General features: G+C 50.4%; 1 protein-coding gene across 1 annotated transcript in view; it reads right to left on the bottom strand.

Moving 5' to 3' along the window:
* The window catches only part of LOC103590720 (VPS10 domain-containing receptor SorCS2-like), a gene marked incomplete at its 3' end in the record, with an annotated part of 448,076 nt that overhangs the window by 231,882 nt on the left and 199,769 nt on the right, over window positions 1-16,425 (bottom strand). The window lies entirely within an intron of this gene.

Below are 16,425 nucleotides of genomic sequence, written 5' to 3'. Positions count from 1 at the left end.
CCCCCCCCCCCCCCCCCATGAACACAGGCTGGTCTTCCTGCTTGCTTTAGTCAACACAACATGCAGGAGTGATGCTAGGTGAGTTCGAGCCCACGCCTCGAGGGTTATGCGCTGCTGCTCTTACTTGAACCTCTGCAGGTGCTGTGTGTACAAGCCTAGGCTAACCTGCTAGAGGATAAGAGACATGGCCCAGTGGCCCCCACATCCCCAACAACAGCCAGCCAAACCCCAGAAGCAGAGCTGCCAAGATGCCTGGCTGTTGACTACAGAGGCGTGAGTGAGCTGGTGAAGAGCAGAAGATCCACCCAGCCGAGCCCAGCCACAGTGTCCACCACAGAATCATCAGCTAAATGAGCAGCTGTTGTTTTAAGTTGCTAATTTGGGGGGTCATTTGTTATGCAGCAAAAGCTAACCAACATATCAGCACTCCACTCCTTCAATGGCTCATCCTGCAGAGGGCACAGCTTCCAGCGCCTCTTATTTCTGAGCTACACCTTTTGAGACATGACAATATTTTTATAAGGTTCTTTGTGAAGTGGAGATGATGACCTCTGTGATCCACACAACCTGCCACCCTCCACAGCCCGCCTCACACTAGGCATCCCCCCACCTGTGGTCTTTCAACTTTGCACAGGTTGCCTGCTCTGTCTGACACACTCCCCGCACCTGCTGGCTAACTCAGGTCCATTCTGAAATCTCGGTGGGTGCCCCTCCTCCAGGCAGGCCATTCTACCCTGGGCTCACTTTGCTGCCCCCACATGCACCCCCACAGCACTTCCTCCACGAGGGACAGCCCACGTCACTGCCCCACATCGCCCAGTGGCTGGTCTGCCTCCCGCTAGAACATTGGCCCTGTGAGGGCAGAGGCTGCGTCTGTCTCATTCAGCACTGCACCTCCGAGTCTAGGGCCCACCTGGACACACTCAGCACTCAGCAAAACACAGGAGAAAGGGAGGGAGGGTGGTAGGATGGGGAGGAAGAAGGAGTGACCGTGTTGTAGATGGGTCAGAGCACCCAGCTCACAGCACCCAAGGTAGGCAGAGCGCCTGGTAAGTGATTCATAAGTGTCAGGTCAGGAAAACCAGTCACAAAGCTCCACCTCTTCCAGGATCCTTTTAACTTTCCAAGCACTTACCCCTTATTTTCTGGTGTTATCGACTGAAAATGCATTGAGCACCAAAGCCCCCTGAGAGGACTGCTCCCTCTAATCCCTCAAAGCCCCTCCCGGGCACCCTGTGCCCCAGGGAGCCTTCACTGGCCCCTACCCCCAAGGCTGGCTCAGGGGCCCCCCTCTGCTCACTCCCCTTTGAACTGAGAAGGGCGATTCACATCACTGAGCCCTCCACAGAGCAGAGACCACAGAGGCACAAGCCTGTGCAAGCTGAGGCCCAGCAGGGTCAGCAGCAGCGATGGAGGTAAAGGGTGACATTCCAGAAGAGCATGTCCCCAATCTCTACAGACCTCACAAAGCACCCTGGTCACCCCTCAGCAGACCCCTGGAAGGAAGCAGACCCATTTAGAGGTGGTCGAACAGGCTTAGAAACAGCGAGTGACTTGCCCAAGGTCACGCACAAATGGCAGAGCTGGAACATCCAGAATTAGGGTGCCCATAGTTCTCCCAAACTATAACAGACATTAGCTTTTACCTCCCAACAAAATAACGTTCATAGCATAATAAAAACAGAGACATGTCTTAGACTCTCGTGCTAAGCAATCTCCACCAAGAGGAACCCGCCGCATCCATCAGCTCCCTGTTTGCAGATGGGGCTCAGAGAAGTGCAGCGACTGCTCCCAGTGCCCGCCAATCCATGGCAGTGCTAGGAGCCCAACCAGCCCTCACCCCCAGATGCCACACGGCCACCGGCACAGTCCCCGGAGGCTGCTCGCCCTGTAAACAGGTTTATGGCTCCATCCTTCAAAGCACACTCAAGAGAGGTTTATTACATAATAGAAAACAAAAACAGTTTTTTCATACATTCCCCACTCAGGAAGTTTTATTAAAATGCAATAAATCTCCAGGTCAGAGTGTGACTTTAACACAAAGGGCAGGACACCTAGCTCTGCTCCTCTGCAGACACGTGTGTGTGCGTGCGAGTGTGTACGAGTGTGTGTGAGGGAACACATGGAACAGGACTCCGCACTCCACCTCTGTCCTTTGAGGGCCAGCCCCCATCAAACACCACTTCTGCATGGCCAGCTGGCCTGAGCCCTGCCTCCCTCCACCCTGCAGTTCCTTCCCTGTTGTCCTCTGCAAACGCCGCAGCCAGGTCTCGCTCTCACGCATGAGCCCAGCTTACTAAAAACCTGTGCGTAGCTCCCCACAGCCTACAGGGCAGAGCCAGGCCTCTTGGGCTGGCACACGGGCCTCCTCAGACTCACCGAAAGAACCTGCCACTGTCCTCCCCGACCTCATGCTTCAGCCACTCCAAACTTCTCAGGCTCCCTCCCACACCAGGCAGCTTTATGCCTCTGTGGTTTTGCACATAATTTTTCTGTCTAGAATGTCCTTTTCCTATCACATTTGCCTGGAAAACTCCTATTCATCCACCAAAGCTCAGTGCAGACACCACCTGCTCTGACATGCCCAATTACCCTCTTCCCTGGGCGCCTCAGCACCAGATGTTGGGAACATCAGTCTCTTCCTTTACCGAGGTTGGTGTCTCATTCGTGGCCAATCCTAAAACCTGGTAAAGTGCCTAGCACAGAGGGGACACTCAAGAAATGTTTACAAAATTAGGTTATCTAAAACTGTGTCTGAATATCTTGTGTTCAATCTTGGTGCCCCCAGTCAGGCCCTCAACCGAGAGGCAACCTCCAGCTATCACTCCTGGACACCTTCCTGTTCTGTGTGCTCAGCAGCATAATGTCCCCCAAAACACATCCACATGCGAACGCCTAGGGCTTGTGCATACGTCACCTGACATGGCAAAAGAGACTTTGCAGGTGTGATTAAGTTAAGGACCTTGAAATGGGGAGGTTATCCTGGATTATCCAGGGGGCCCGTGTAATCACATGGGTCCTTAAGAGGGAGAAACTTGCCGGGCTGGGGTCAGGGAAAGAGATGGGACAACTAACGAAGGGTCAGAGAGGGAGCGTCACCGGCTTTGGAGTCAAAAAAGAGGACAGAGCCATGGAAGGCAGGTGGCTCTGTGCTCCAGCGCCAGAAGCTGGAAAGCCAAGAAAACAGATTCCTGCCCCGAGCCTCAGGAAAGGAGCACAGCGCGGTCAACCCCTTGGTTTTAGCACGTTGAGTCCTGGTTGGAATTCCGGCCTCCATAACTGTGAGATAATATACTGTGTTGCTTTAAGCCAGCAAGGTTGTCATGATTTGTTGCAGCAGCAATAGAAAACTAACGAACCCCATGTGCCAGCCCAGCTGTTTACCAAGGGCCCCCAAATCCTGGGCACCTCCCAGCCTCTGTGCCCATTTGCCCATTGTGCCCACGCGTGGATGGCCGTCCCCTGCTCCACCTGCCCTACTCTGCCTGCTGAACTTCTAGTCATCCCCGAGAACCCATTTCCAAGGTCCCTCCTAGGGGAACCTGTCCCAGCATGCCCTGGGGTGGGACTGGGCACCACACCCCCGGGGCTCAGCCACGCTCACAGTGCTCCAGTATAGGGTGGTGTCTTAGATCTTCTGTCTCCTACTGGTTGGTGAGATCCTGCATGGCAGAGCTCCCAGTTCTGCTTGTTCTGAATCACTGATGCCAGAGCAGTGCTCGACACTTTGCAGGACCCTGGAAAGCAACGGGTAAATGATGGGGCCTTGGGGTACCAGGGTCAGAGGCCTCCTTCCATTAATGGGATTTATAGAGCAACAAACGTATCCTTGATTTGCCTTGTCCAGCTTTCCTTTAGCTGGAGATAGATCCATAGCAGGAAAGGAGGTAGAGCTCACTTTATCTTATTTCCTCTTGCCTAAATGGCTCTTTAATTTCTCTGTTCCCCAATAACATCAATAACAGCCTCAGAGACAAACCCTCCACACGCTCAAACACGCATTGGAATCCCAGTACCCGATAACCCAAACCCAGCATGCAGGGGAGAAAGTCCACACCCAAGAATTCATCCTAAGGAAACAATCGGACGCATGGGAATAACATATACGTACGAGGATGTTCGTTACAGCTTTCTTTACATTTTTACATTAGTGGAAATTGAAGATGACCCAGATGTCTAAAAACGGGGACTTGGTTAAATAAACAATACCTCCTTCAGATGAGAGTATATTAAACAGCCATTAAAAATAGCAGTTGTGAAAATATGTGGGAGCATAAGAAAACGTTTAATACATAATTCAATTGGGAATCGAAATTTATAAGACATGTATATATTTGCATCTTAAAAAGGCTTTTGAGAATATTCATCTTAAATATGAATAATTTTAACCTCATGAGGTGGGGTTAACACAAGGAATTACTTCTATGCCGCATTTGTTTTACAGTTTCCAAAATTCCCATGATGATCATGAGCTATAATTATAATATTTTTAAATAATGTACTTTTTGAGGGAGAGTTTTCTGGAGAGGAATCTCTTTAAAAATGGTTAACAGCATTATGCATTTCCTGTTTCCTGTTTGAGGAAATGCGAGGCGGTTTCTGCTGAGATTCGTGAGCAGCGTCTTGAAGATTTGAGTCAGTTCTGCAAGCCCCTGGGCCCTCTGATGAGAGAGTTCCCGAGCTTCTGCCAGGTGCAGAGAACACAAACACTCAGATGCTAGCACAGTAGAGACGCCGGGGGTAGGGGGTCAGGCAGGGGCTGTGGCAGAGGTCCTGGGAGAACACTGGGGAGGCACCTGACCTGCAGGGGTGGGATGGGGGAATTGGGAAGGGCTCCCAAGGGGAGGGATGGGGACGCAGCGGGGTCCCGGAGGAGGCTGCTAAGGCCAAGCGGGGGAAGCACAGGCCTGCAGGGGGTCGCCAACGTGAGGTATTGGGGGTGGGGTGGGGTGGCGTGAGAGCTCTAGGGGGAGAATCCTCAAGAGTCAGGGGATCAGGAAGAGGTTTCTAGGCTAGACGCAGGCCCGGGAATCAAATCATCACGTCTAGATTCACAGGCTCCTGTCCGCACCGAGCATCGGTCTCCCATTGCTCAAAAAAGCACCTGGGCCGATCACACGGACTGGGAAGCCGGCTGTGGACTCCGAATGTGCGGGGTCGCCTGCATGGGCAAAGCTGTTGTCCTGGCAAGGAGAGAAACCAGATCCCTCTGTAAACTGTCAGAAAGCCGAATTCAGAACAAACGCTCTGCCCTGGGCAGAGACAACCAGGACCCTGCAGAAGGACCTGGAACCGCTTCTGCTCCCGCTTGCTCTTCCCCGAGAACTCTTCTAGCGCCCAAGGATGGCCATTCCAGACTGCAGAAACAGGGTCAGACGAGCAGCACGCAGGAGGGAGGGAGGACAACATGCGGGGACAACACTGGGGGAACCCAGCTGGGCTGTGACTCTCTCAGGGCAGGGCCTACAGCAGAAGCCAGGACATGGGCCTGGCCAGAAGAGAGAAGAGCGGGATGTTCCCACAGTTTTCCATGGCCAGCAGCTGTGTGTCTGTAAGGATCGCAGAAGGGTTCCTGGCACCTGCTGCACGGATTTGACAGAGCTAGGTGGGCTGGATCTAGGGATGGTAGGGATGAGCTGGCTGGGAGCAGACACAAAAGGCCAGCGTGGTTTCGGCAGTGTGGAAGGCACCTTGCAGGGACAACCACCCGGGAAGAGAAGCAAGGCAGTGGTGCCTGGGAACCAGGGTGAATCTTCTCTCAGGAAGTCTTCCCTGATTTCCACCTCCTCTTCTCCAACAGAGTGGGGCTGTCTAGTGCTTCCGTGGTTCTCTCAGCCCTTCACAGTGTGGATTACATGCCACCATCCTGTGCTGTCTCCTTCTCTGTTCCCCTAGCAGACCCTGAATCTCGGTGTCAGTTATCATAGTCCTACTACAACCCAGAGCCTGGCTGGATGGATGGATGGATGGATGGATGGGTGATGGAGTGGTGGGTGGATGGGTGGGTGGGTGGATGGATGGGTGGATGGGTGGATGGATGGATAGATGGACGAATGGATGGATGATAGATGGATAAGTGATGGATGGAAGGATGAATGGATGGGTGACGGAAGGATGGATGGGTGAGTGGATGGATGGGTGGGTGGGTGGATGGATGGATCAATAGATGGGTGGTGAGTGGATGGAAGGATGGATGAATGGATAATGGATAGATAGATGGGTGATGGATGGACAGATGGATGGATGAATGGATGGATGATAGAAGTATGGATGATGGATGGAGGGATGAATAGATGGGTGATGAATGGAAGGATGGATGGATGGATGATGGATGGATGGATGGACGGATGGGTGATGGAGGGATGGATGGATGGGTGGATGGATGATGGATGGGTGGATGGGTGATGGAGGGATGGATGGATGGTTGGGTGGATGGGTGATGGATGGGTGGATGGGTGATGGAGGGATGGATGGATGGATAGGTGGATGGGTGATGGATGGATGGGTGATGAATGGATGAATGAATGGATGGTGGATGGATGGATGGTGGATGGGTGATGAATGGATGAATGGATGGGAGGGAGAAGGAGAGAAGCAAAGGTAAGAAAGGAGGGTAGAAATAAGGGAAGGAGAAAAGACAGATTAATGGAAAGAAGGAAGGAAACATTGATGGTTGATGGATGTAGACAGATGGAAGACAGGGATGGACGATGGGGGAGGCGGAAAGGAGGAAAGAGGCAGGGAGGGAAGGTTAGAAAGCAGAGAAGACAGTGCTAGTGATGAAGGGATGCCTGGAGCTAGGACCAGAGGAAGGGCAGGTATTGCTGTCAAGAGGAAGAGAAGAGGCTGGGGGCGGGGTTGGGGAAACTGAGGTATTTCCTCAATTCCTGTGACCTCTCAGTCACCACAGATCTTGTCCCAGAGCAATTTACAGGCACCTCAAGGCCTAGAAGCTGGACCTCATCAAACTGTTGATTTACATTGAATTATTTATCAAATAGACTCAAACCCTGAAAGCTTTTAAGTCAGGGCCTCTCTCTAGATCCCTACCTACTCCGAGTCTTGTTTAAATCAAACTCAGATCTCCATGGTGACATTTAAGCAAACACGGAGAGAGACTGATCTGGGAGTGAAAATGCAGCTGGTGAAAAGCCAGTGGGACGTTTAAGGGGACGGAGGAAGGAAGGCAGCAGACCTCTGACACCTACTAAGCGCCAAGTGTTCTACACACATCATCTTTTGTTGTCTTCGTAATCACACGCCAGGCCTGTGTGGAGGTCGTTTAGCTAAATCATTGGGCTCATTTAGAGAGGAGGCCCAAAGAGGCCACCAGGAGCCAGAAATGAGACCAAGGTCTGTCTATGGCACCGACCACATAGCAGCTGGGACTGCAGAGGACTTGCAGCTCCTGTCACCAGTCTAAGGGCAGAGGTCCTGCTACAATCTGAAGCTGTTTTTCTCTAAAGTGCCCTCTTTCTGGGCAACCAAAGGACAAAATATATCACCTGTTTAATCTCCCGTCTGAAAACTCGCTAGGAGAAGGACCGTATCAGCACATCAGTTCTCGGCAGCCCCACAGTCAGGGCCACGGAGAGATGTGCTGTGGCTCCCACACCCCCGCACACGGCTCTGTCCTTCTCACCCAGGACAGTCAACCTCATGGACGTCCCCCAAGGCCAAAGTCTGCCTCACGCAGAAGGACTTTGATGCTTCTTCATATCAGTGAATGTCAGGAAGTTTCTGTGGCTGTTTTGGTTCACTGCTCAAATTCCTCCACCTCTGCATTTGCAACACATAATGCTAAAACTCTGCATATTTATTAAAAGAGGCGGAGACACTATAGGAAGACAGAACCAAATCTGATTTTTTTTTCCTTTTTGTCTTTTTTCATGACCGGTAACGGGATTGCAACCCTCAGTGTCGCGCCCGTACTGCAACCGGCAACGGGATCGCAACCCTCGGTGTTGCGCCCGCACCTCGCTCAGCCAGTGAGCAGACCGGTCTCTATATGGGATCCGAACCCTCGGCGGGAGCGCCGCCACGCTCCCAAGTGCCGCACTCTATCGAGTGCGCCACCGGACCGGCCCCAAATCTGATTTTAAATAGAATGATATAATAAAACAGTAACATTAGAGGTAAATAGAAGTGATATGAAAATCTCAAATACCAGCTCTACCGGAATGCAAAAGGTACAAAGCAGAGTTTCCCATAGTTTGTTCTGTGAAAACCCAATCCCAGGAAATGTTCAGCAGAAAAAAGAAAAAAAAATCATACTTAAGCATTACAGTGTATAAATAAAATAAAATGAAAATAAATAAAATTAAATTAAGCAAATAAAAATTAAATTAAGATTTTAAAATGAAATAAAATTTAAATAAAATAAAAACAGATTATGGGACCAAATGAGATTGGAAAATGCTACACAGCCTCCTCCTGGAGAAGCATAATGTGCATTTGAATATCAGACAGCTCGATAAATCCTACTGCAAAGAAATCTGGTTAACTTTCTTCAACTTAGGTGTATTTATCAAATATGACCATAAAACATGCATTTTCTGGAAACACTATTTGCACCTGTGATACTTTAAATTATCATTCAGGAAACATTCCCCTCTCCCCTCCCCCAACGTCCTTGGACTGTACTCCCCTCCCCGATCAATGCGGGCTTGACCATGTGACTTGCTTTGGCCAGTGGAATTTCAGGAAATAGGATGTGCACAGAAGCCTTAAAATGTGCTGTGTGGTTGTGCATGGCCTCAGTCTTGTTCCTGTCATCTTGAGTCCCAGCACAAACACATACAGAGGAGACTCAAGCCCACCAGCCTGCAGCCTGACATGGGACCAGCCAGCCAAGCCCTGTCTAAAGCAACCAAACCACAGTCAACCCAGGCGTGTGAGAATAAATGCTTAGGTATGCCACTGGGTTTGGGGGTGGCTTGTTACATGGCATGATTGTCACGGTAGCTGACTAATACACCATCTCACAAGACTACTGTTCTAAGAATCGTACTTTGACACATAACCGTGGCATGATAAAACTTTCTCAGGAGGAAACCTTCTTAGAAGGCATTAGAGAAGAATAAATGGCATAGGATAAGCACTCCAGACACATTCAGAGGCTACGTGTCTTAAAATTCAGGGTCCTGGAGATGACGTGGGCTATTCACAGTGAGGAGGTGGGGTTAAGAAAAAGCTAAGCAACCTGACCGAAAAAGATGAGCACAGATATACACAGGGAAAGCAGAGAGGAGGAGATCTGAGCAGCCAATAAACACAGGGAAATATGTCCAATCTCACTAGGAATAAAAATAAAACAACAGTGAGCTACATCTCGCAACCACTTGAGTGCACACATGGAAAGTCTGAGGACTCAAGATGCAGAGCAGACACCACTGCAGACAAAGCAGCAGTGGGTGGAGAAAGGAGCTGCACAGCCCCAGCCCGCACAGGCGTCCGCGGGAGACCCATGCACAGGTGCTCACTGCAGCCCCGATGGGAATAGCATGATCTTGGGGGGATAAAAATCCTCAAGCTCCCACAGTAGAGGAATGCATAAATCAAGCAGGTTCCATGTGCTCCACAGACAAATTACCAAAGCAAAGTTGGGGAGATAAATCAAACTTCAAAAGGTAGCATAGTGTCATTCATCTCAATTTGAAAACAAGCTGAACAGAAGAACATATTGATTGCAGGTAGACAGGTATGTGTCTAGCCACAATCGACATAAATTATGATTTATATGTTGTGTTCTATATTTTTTAAAGAATATGTTTTATATTAAGATATAGAACACAAATGGGGATGGTCCACACCAGTTTCAAGATAGACGTTACTTCTATGTAGGCGATGGGGGTGGGGATGGCAGGACGGAGGACAGCTGGGCTTCACCAGGATCTATTTCAGTGTATTTATCTGAGAGAGAGAAATCCCAGGCACATATGGAAAAATTAATACTGATTACAGCTAGATAACAGGTACTGAGCTGGACTAGCTTCTGCTGTGGTAAAACACTGTTGCCCTAAATTTCAGTGGCTCCAGCCACACTATTCCTCCCCATCCATTAACCCAAACTAACTGCAGAGAGGCTGGGGAGGGAGGTTGTGCTGGATTATTTAGGGAGCGCTGACTTGTGTCTGCCGCGTAGCTCCCCAGGCATGTGTTATAATACACCCGGTACTTTTCTGTACATGTTGAAGACTTCCTAATTAAGTAAGGATAAAAGAAAAAGAATCCCTTCCCACCCCTATCAAAAAGGGTAGGATTCAACCAAATCACTCTGAGAAAAACCTGAGACCCGTCCTACCCTCAATACTCCTGACGTTGCCTCTGGCTAAAGGTCCTGCCCAAGGTCAGATCTGTCCAAGAAACCGTGGGGCTGGCACAGCTTTACATGCTGTGCTGACTCAGGGTTGGCACAGACACAGTGTCCTCTGGGCTGTGGGACTGTGCCCTGTTTCCAATCCACTTTGCCCAACAGCCATGCTCAGTGGGAGGTGGCAGGCCAGGCCATGCCGGAGGCTGCATCACTGCAGAGAGGTGGGGCATGGAGAGGGGCAGGGGCAGCTGTCGCTCTGGCTCAGAGCACTTTCAGGCTCCTCTTGCTCTGCCTGACAGCATCGGAGCCAATTCTGTCCTCCTGGTTTCCACAGCCTCTCCTAGCATGGTCCATGGATATAAAGTGTTGTCGGGTTACAGTAATAGCTAAGTGACTACACCAATTGTATGGCTAGGGCTAGGGCTCACAGACCTTTCAAACCTGTTGTACAGACTGGGTCACAGACCCCTCACATGCCAGGCTGGGTCACCAGATCCCTCACATGCCTGGCTGGGACAGCGGACCCCTCACATGCAGGTCCACACTCTAGGTAATTGGGAAAGATCCCAGGAGCCACTGGCAGATGACACAAGCTCAGTCCTCCGCTTCCTTGGCAGCAGCAGCTTACAGCAGATCCAGCAGTGGCAGCCGCCTATCAGAGGGTCCCGGGGACCCTGGCAGCAACAGCTTGCATCAGCAGCCTCCAGCAGCAGTACTGGCCTCCCTGTGGCCCCCATCCCCAGGGCATCCTGGGTGCGGGGGGTGCTGTGGATCAGAGCCGCTCATCCTTTATATTTAAGTCAATAACCCAGGACACCTGGGCGCACATGTGCAATCACATTAGACAATAACCAAGGAACACCTGGGCACAGGTGCAAATTTACATCAAATGCCCAGCAAGATTCTGAACATCTGAGGGTCCCTGACCATTTCCTATATTTTCCCTACAAACGTCTTCTAGGTCCTAGCAGTGTTTGCCACAAGCATACCACCATCCATCTATCTGCCCATCCATCCATCCATCCATTCATCCACCCAACTGTCCATTCATCAGTCCATCCATCCCTCCATCCATCATCCATCCATTCATCCACCCATCCATCCATCCATTCATCTACCCATCCATCCATCCATTCATCCATCCATCCATCAGTCCATCCATCCATCCATCCATCCACCCATTCATCTGCCCATCCATCCATCCATTCATCCATCCATCCATCAGTCCATCCATCCATCCATCCACCCATTCATCTGCCCATCCATCCATCCATTCATCCATCCATTCATCCATCTATCCATTCATCAGTCCATCCATCCATCCATCCATCCACCCATTCATCTGCCCATCCATCCATCCATTCATCCATCCATCCATTCATCAGTCCATCCATCCATCCATCCACCCATTCATCTGCCCATCCATCCATCCATCCATTCATTCAGCTACCCACTCATCTGCCCATCCATTCATCCATCCATTCATCTGCCCATCCATCCATTCATTCAGCTATCCACTCATCTGCCCATCCATCCATCCATCCATTCATCTGTCCATCCATCCATCCATTCATTCATCAGTCAATCTGTCCATCCAATGTCCCACATGTGTCTCCTGTTCCAGATCTGTGCTTGGTTCTGGGCATCCGATGATCAACAATATGGACCAGACAGGTCTCCTTCTTCAACCTCTGTTAAGTCTCCCAGATGACCCCTGAATCACTGGGACCTGCTACTCAAAGTGTGGTCCATGGACCAGCAGTATCAGCACCACCAGGAAGGTCTTACAAATGCCGAGTCTCAGGCCCTGCCCCAGACCTAGGAATCAGAACCCACACTTTAACAAGGCCCCCACCTGGTTCACACATGCATCAGAGTTCGAGAAGCTCTTCTCTGCACCATGCATTTCAGCTGGAGACAAAGTCACCCCAAGGGGGCAAAAATTAGCTCTTGAGGGGAGGCAAACTATCTTACTAATTTTACATATAAAGCACATATATACACACATGCACAAATGCACATACACACACACATACTTCAATAGAAATACAGTTATGTGGGGCAATGACAAAAAGACAATCGGAAGCACTGATACAGGTGTGGAGGACGCGTGCAGGGCCAGCCTCATCTTCTGCTCTGCTTAGGGGGCCGATTTGTCCCAGGGATGGTTCCAGTTTTAGAACTGAGAGCCTGCGTCCTGGGACCCCTTCGTGCTGCTGGTCACTCTGTCTGTTGCCATGAATCCCCCCAGCTCCTGTCCAGGATTGCCTGAACCCCGGGTGAGCCCAGCAGCTCCCTCCTGCAGGATGGCGGTGGGGGCAGGGGGGACATTTTCAGAATATTGTGTTCTTAATTTTTGTGTTTCGAATGCTGTTTAACTTTACCTAAAAATAATTATAGCTCTATTATGGAATAGACACAATTTTCACGTATACAATGAGCTCTCATGTGCCCTCCACTTGCCATAGCAGCTTCTGGCTCTGCCCAGTGGATTCCCTTGCTGGGCGGCACAGGGTTTGGGCAGGAGGCTGGGAACGGCAGGTGTTGGCCACAAGGAGCTACCGGGGAAGAGTAGGCAGGACGAGAACGGGTGTGTGTGTGTGTGTGTGTGTGTGTGTGTGTGTGTGTGTGTGTGTGAAGTCACTGGGCCTTGCGAGGAGAGAGGGAAGGAGGTTGATGAGCTGGGACCCTGCCGAGGATGAGGAGGCAGAAAGGGAACTAGGTGAAGGATGGGGACACAGGGACAGACGCGAGAGCCATTTAGGAAATCAGATCCGGATGGTATTGCCAGCATTTGGTGATGAATTATATACAGTGGGCTGAATGGTGGCCCCCAAAAAGATATGTCCCAGTCTTAACCCCTGGACCCTGTGAATGAGGTGACTTTATTTGGAAAAGAGGTCTTTGCAGATGTAATTAAGTTAAGGATCTCAAGATGAGATCATCTTGGATTATCTGGGCGGTCCCTAAAACCAATGACAAGGGTCCTTATAAGAAACACACAGAGTAGAAACACACAGGGAGGAGGCCATGTGAAGGTGGAGGTGGGGATCGGAGTGATGGAGCCAACAGAGCTGGGAGGGACAGGAAGGACCCTCCCTGGAGCCTTCCGGGCAAGTGCTGCCATGTCCAACCTTGGTTTGGACCTTTGGGCTCTAGGACTGTGAGAGAATAAATTTCTGTGGTTTTAAGGCACCCAGTTTGCGATCATTTCTTACAGTGGCCACAGAAAAGTAAATCAGACTGAACATGAGGGTGAGGATAGAGTGGCCTTCAGCTCTGGCGGGGACACCACGTGGAGGAGCCAGCTCTGTGCACCTCAAACCCTGATGCCAACCCGGGCTTCCCCAGGGGTAGGGTCTAGCTCTTCTCCCCAACCCCAGCCTCTCGCACTGATGCAAAGGGACCCAGAGGACCCCCAAGCACACACACACACACACACACGCACACGCACACACAAGAAGAAAGGGGCAGAGCACTAGATTGTCGAAGCCAGGAGAGAGGTGCTGCTGACGTGGGGCCCATTAAATTCAAGACAATTAAAACTGCATCCAGCTTGATTTCAGAGAGCCATTTCCAGAATGTAAATACCATACCTGTCATTAAAAGTGTATTTATTGCAATTACACAGGAGATTCTTGGGAGGCTCTGTAGGCGGTCAATGAATGTGTCTTTAATAACGCCATTTAATACATGCTCTCCAGATACGGGGCACCGTCAACCTTCCATCCACGTGTGCTTCAAACACAGTCAAGGGCGGGGCAGCATCCTGAGGAACACCAATGACAAGTTTTCCACTTCTAAATGCTACCTGTGCAAGTCCCCAGATAGGTAGCGGGACATGAGCAGATCATGCTTGAAAGAGAAAATGTGATTGCTTATTAACACAGGGAACCGTCCGTCCTCACTAGGGGTCAAAGGGATACAAATTAAAACAACAGAGCATCCCTTCTGGGCCCATTAAACGAGCAGGTCATAGAACGGTTGTAAGACAGAAGGCGGCCAGGATGCAGGGCCCCACCCAGGTGGGCGCATCTTGGAAAAGAATTTGATGCTACCTTTTGCCAGCCGTAAATCACTCACTGTCTGGCTCAGTAATGTGACTCCCCAAGATTCATCCCAGGAACAAAATGAAAAGGAAAACCACATGCCTAAGTGTCTTACGGCAGCAGCAGCACAGGATGAGTAAGTGCGAGAATAGGTCCACTCAGGGGCAGGGACACAGCCATAGAAGACGGGACGACACAAGCCAGCTCCGACACGCAAACAGGAAATGGATTTTATACATGGAAAAAAAATGATGCCAAACTTTATTCTATGGCTATATCTATATAAATATGTCAGCATAGAAGATAATAAACAAAGTAATTGGGCTGACGCATAGGGACGTGGGTGAATTTTCTTGAAATGAGTAATGTTTTTTGCATGTATTTTTAGTAAAGGCGAGGAAACGTCTGGGTATAAAGACAGTGATGAGAAAGGAACATGGAAAATTAAAATCTGTTGATTTGCTTCAGAGAAAGCTAAATTAGACCATGCACTGTTCCAGCGACATTTCATATATTATCTCATTCAGTCCTCACAACCTCCCCCTCAGGGCTGTTTTATCCCCATACTACAGATAAGGAGACTGAGGCTCTGGGGTGGGGAGAAGGATCCTCCCCCTCCCCCCTGCTTGGAGCAGCTCTGAGGTGGGCGGTTTGGCTCCTCAGCTTCCCTACCTGCTTCTGAGGGATTGATTGTCTGGAGACCACAATTAAGGGGGCTGAGCCCCGGCCACAGGGCTGGCCAAGGGCTCGCCACAAATGTGAACCGCACCCCGCGGCTCTGCAGTGTATGTAGACTACACCAGGAAGGATGCTCAGGATCCCAGCAACAGCTAAGATATTCCTCTTTCCTCCGTCTCCTGCCACACTGAGATGCTGCAGTGAGGGCAGGAATTCCGGCATCCTGGAAATCTCCGAGGAAGGCATCTGAAGGGACGGATGAGCGGGCAATGAGCCAGCGCTGGAGGCCTTCAGTGCCCGACTGCCATGCAGGAGTTGGGGCATATGAGGGAAGAAGACGTAACTGCTTCTGTCCACTTTGTAGCCAAGGGACCCATCCTTGGACCGTCTCCCTGGCAGCAGGGCCGTGCCCTCCACGGGCCTCAGGGGAGCGTGAGGGTCTTAATCCCCAACCTTGGCCTCCTTAGCACCACAGGTGACTAAGCCAGCTGGCTGGAGGCAACACCATTCCTTATACAGCAAAGAAAATAACCAGCGAGGCACAATTTCAACAGCTTCCCAAAGTGTCACAGAAATAAGAACCAACAGAGTGAATCATCAAACCCTTTGCTAACAGCAAAGCCCAAAGCCAGAAATAAATCAATTTGAGGTGGCTGTGGTGGTTGCCCTCCACAAGTCACAAGTCCCGATCAGCAGGTATAGACATTTTTCTTAATGGATTTCAAATAGAAAAATGAATTAATTATGACTTGAGAAACGCAGGTTGGAAACCAAAACGGTTTCCCATCCCGAGCATGTGGAGGTGGTCATCGGTGCACGGAAGAGACAGAATCCTCGTGGGAGCAAAGCTTGGAAACCACAGCCCAAAAGGCTGGGAACCGTCTGCACCCTTCCTGGGGGTAGATGTAAATATTGAAGAAGAAAATAACCGAAATGGTTTCTCCAAAGCTGCTTCTCTCTCATCTCATTTAAAACATCAAAGAGGCAGTCTAACGTTCTTGGGCTGAATTCACATTTCATGTATAAAGAGATATCCCCCGTCGCCAGCAGGCTATTTATTTGCTGAGCTCCTCGGCTACGCCTGGAAAAAAGACAAACGCCACACAATGCGGGTAATGGGGCCTCTGGTGGCCCCGGGAGCCTGTGCGAGGCTGGGCACAGGCGGAGGATTGTGCACTGACCTGAATTCACAGCGCGCACCCTCAGATGGGAAGGAGAAAAAAAGAGCAGAAAGGAAAGAAAAGAAAGAAAGAAGCTTCCCAAGCAGCGTCTCCCCCCAGCGTGGTGTGCGCACACCGCCGAAACTTTAATCCGCTTTCAAATTCTCCTTTATGCACTTTCCAGCTGAAGAAACGTTGCGAGGTCACCACCTGACCCCGGGCA

The sequence above is a fragment of the Galeopterus variegatus genome, unplaced genomic scaffold, assembly GCF_000696425.1.
Source record: "Galeopterus variegatus unplaced genomic scaffold, G_variegatus-3.0.2 Scaffold865, whole genome shotgun sequence".
Taxonomy (NCBI): Eukaryota; Metazoa; Chordata; class Mammalia; order Dermoptera; family Cynocephalidae; genus Galeopterus; species Galeopterus variegatus.
The sequence above is the reverse complement of the archived record's forward strand: the minus strand, read 5'-3'. Positions and strand labels throughout refer to the sequence as shown.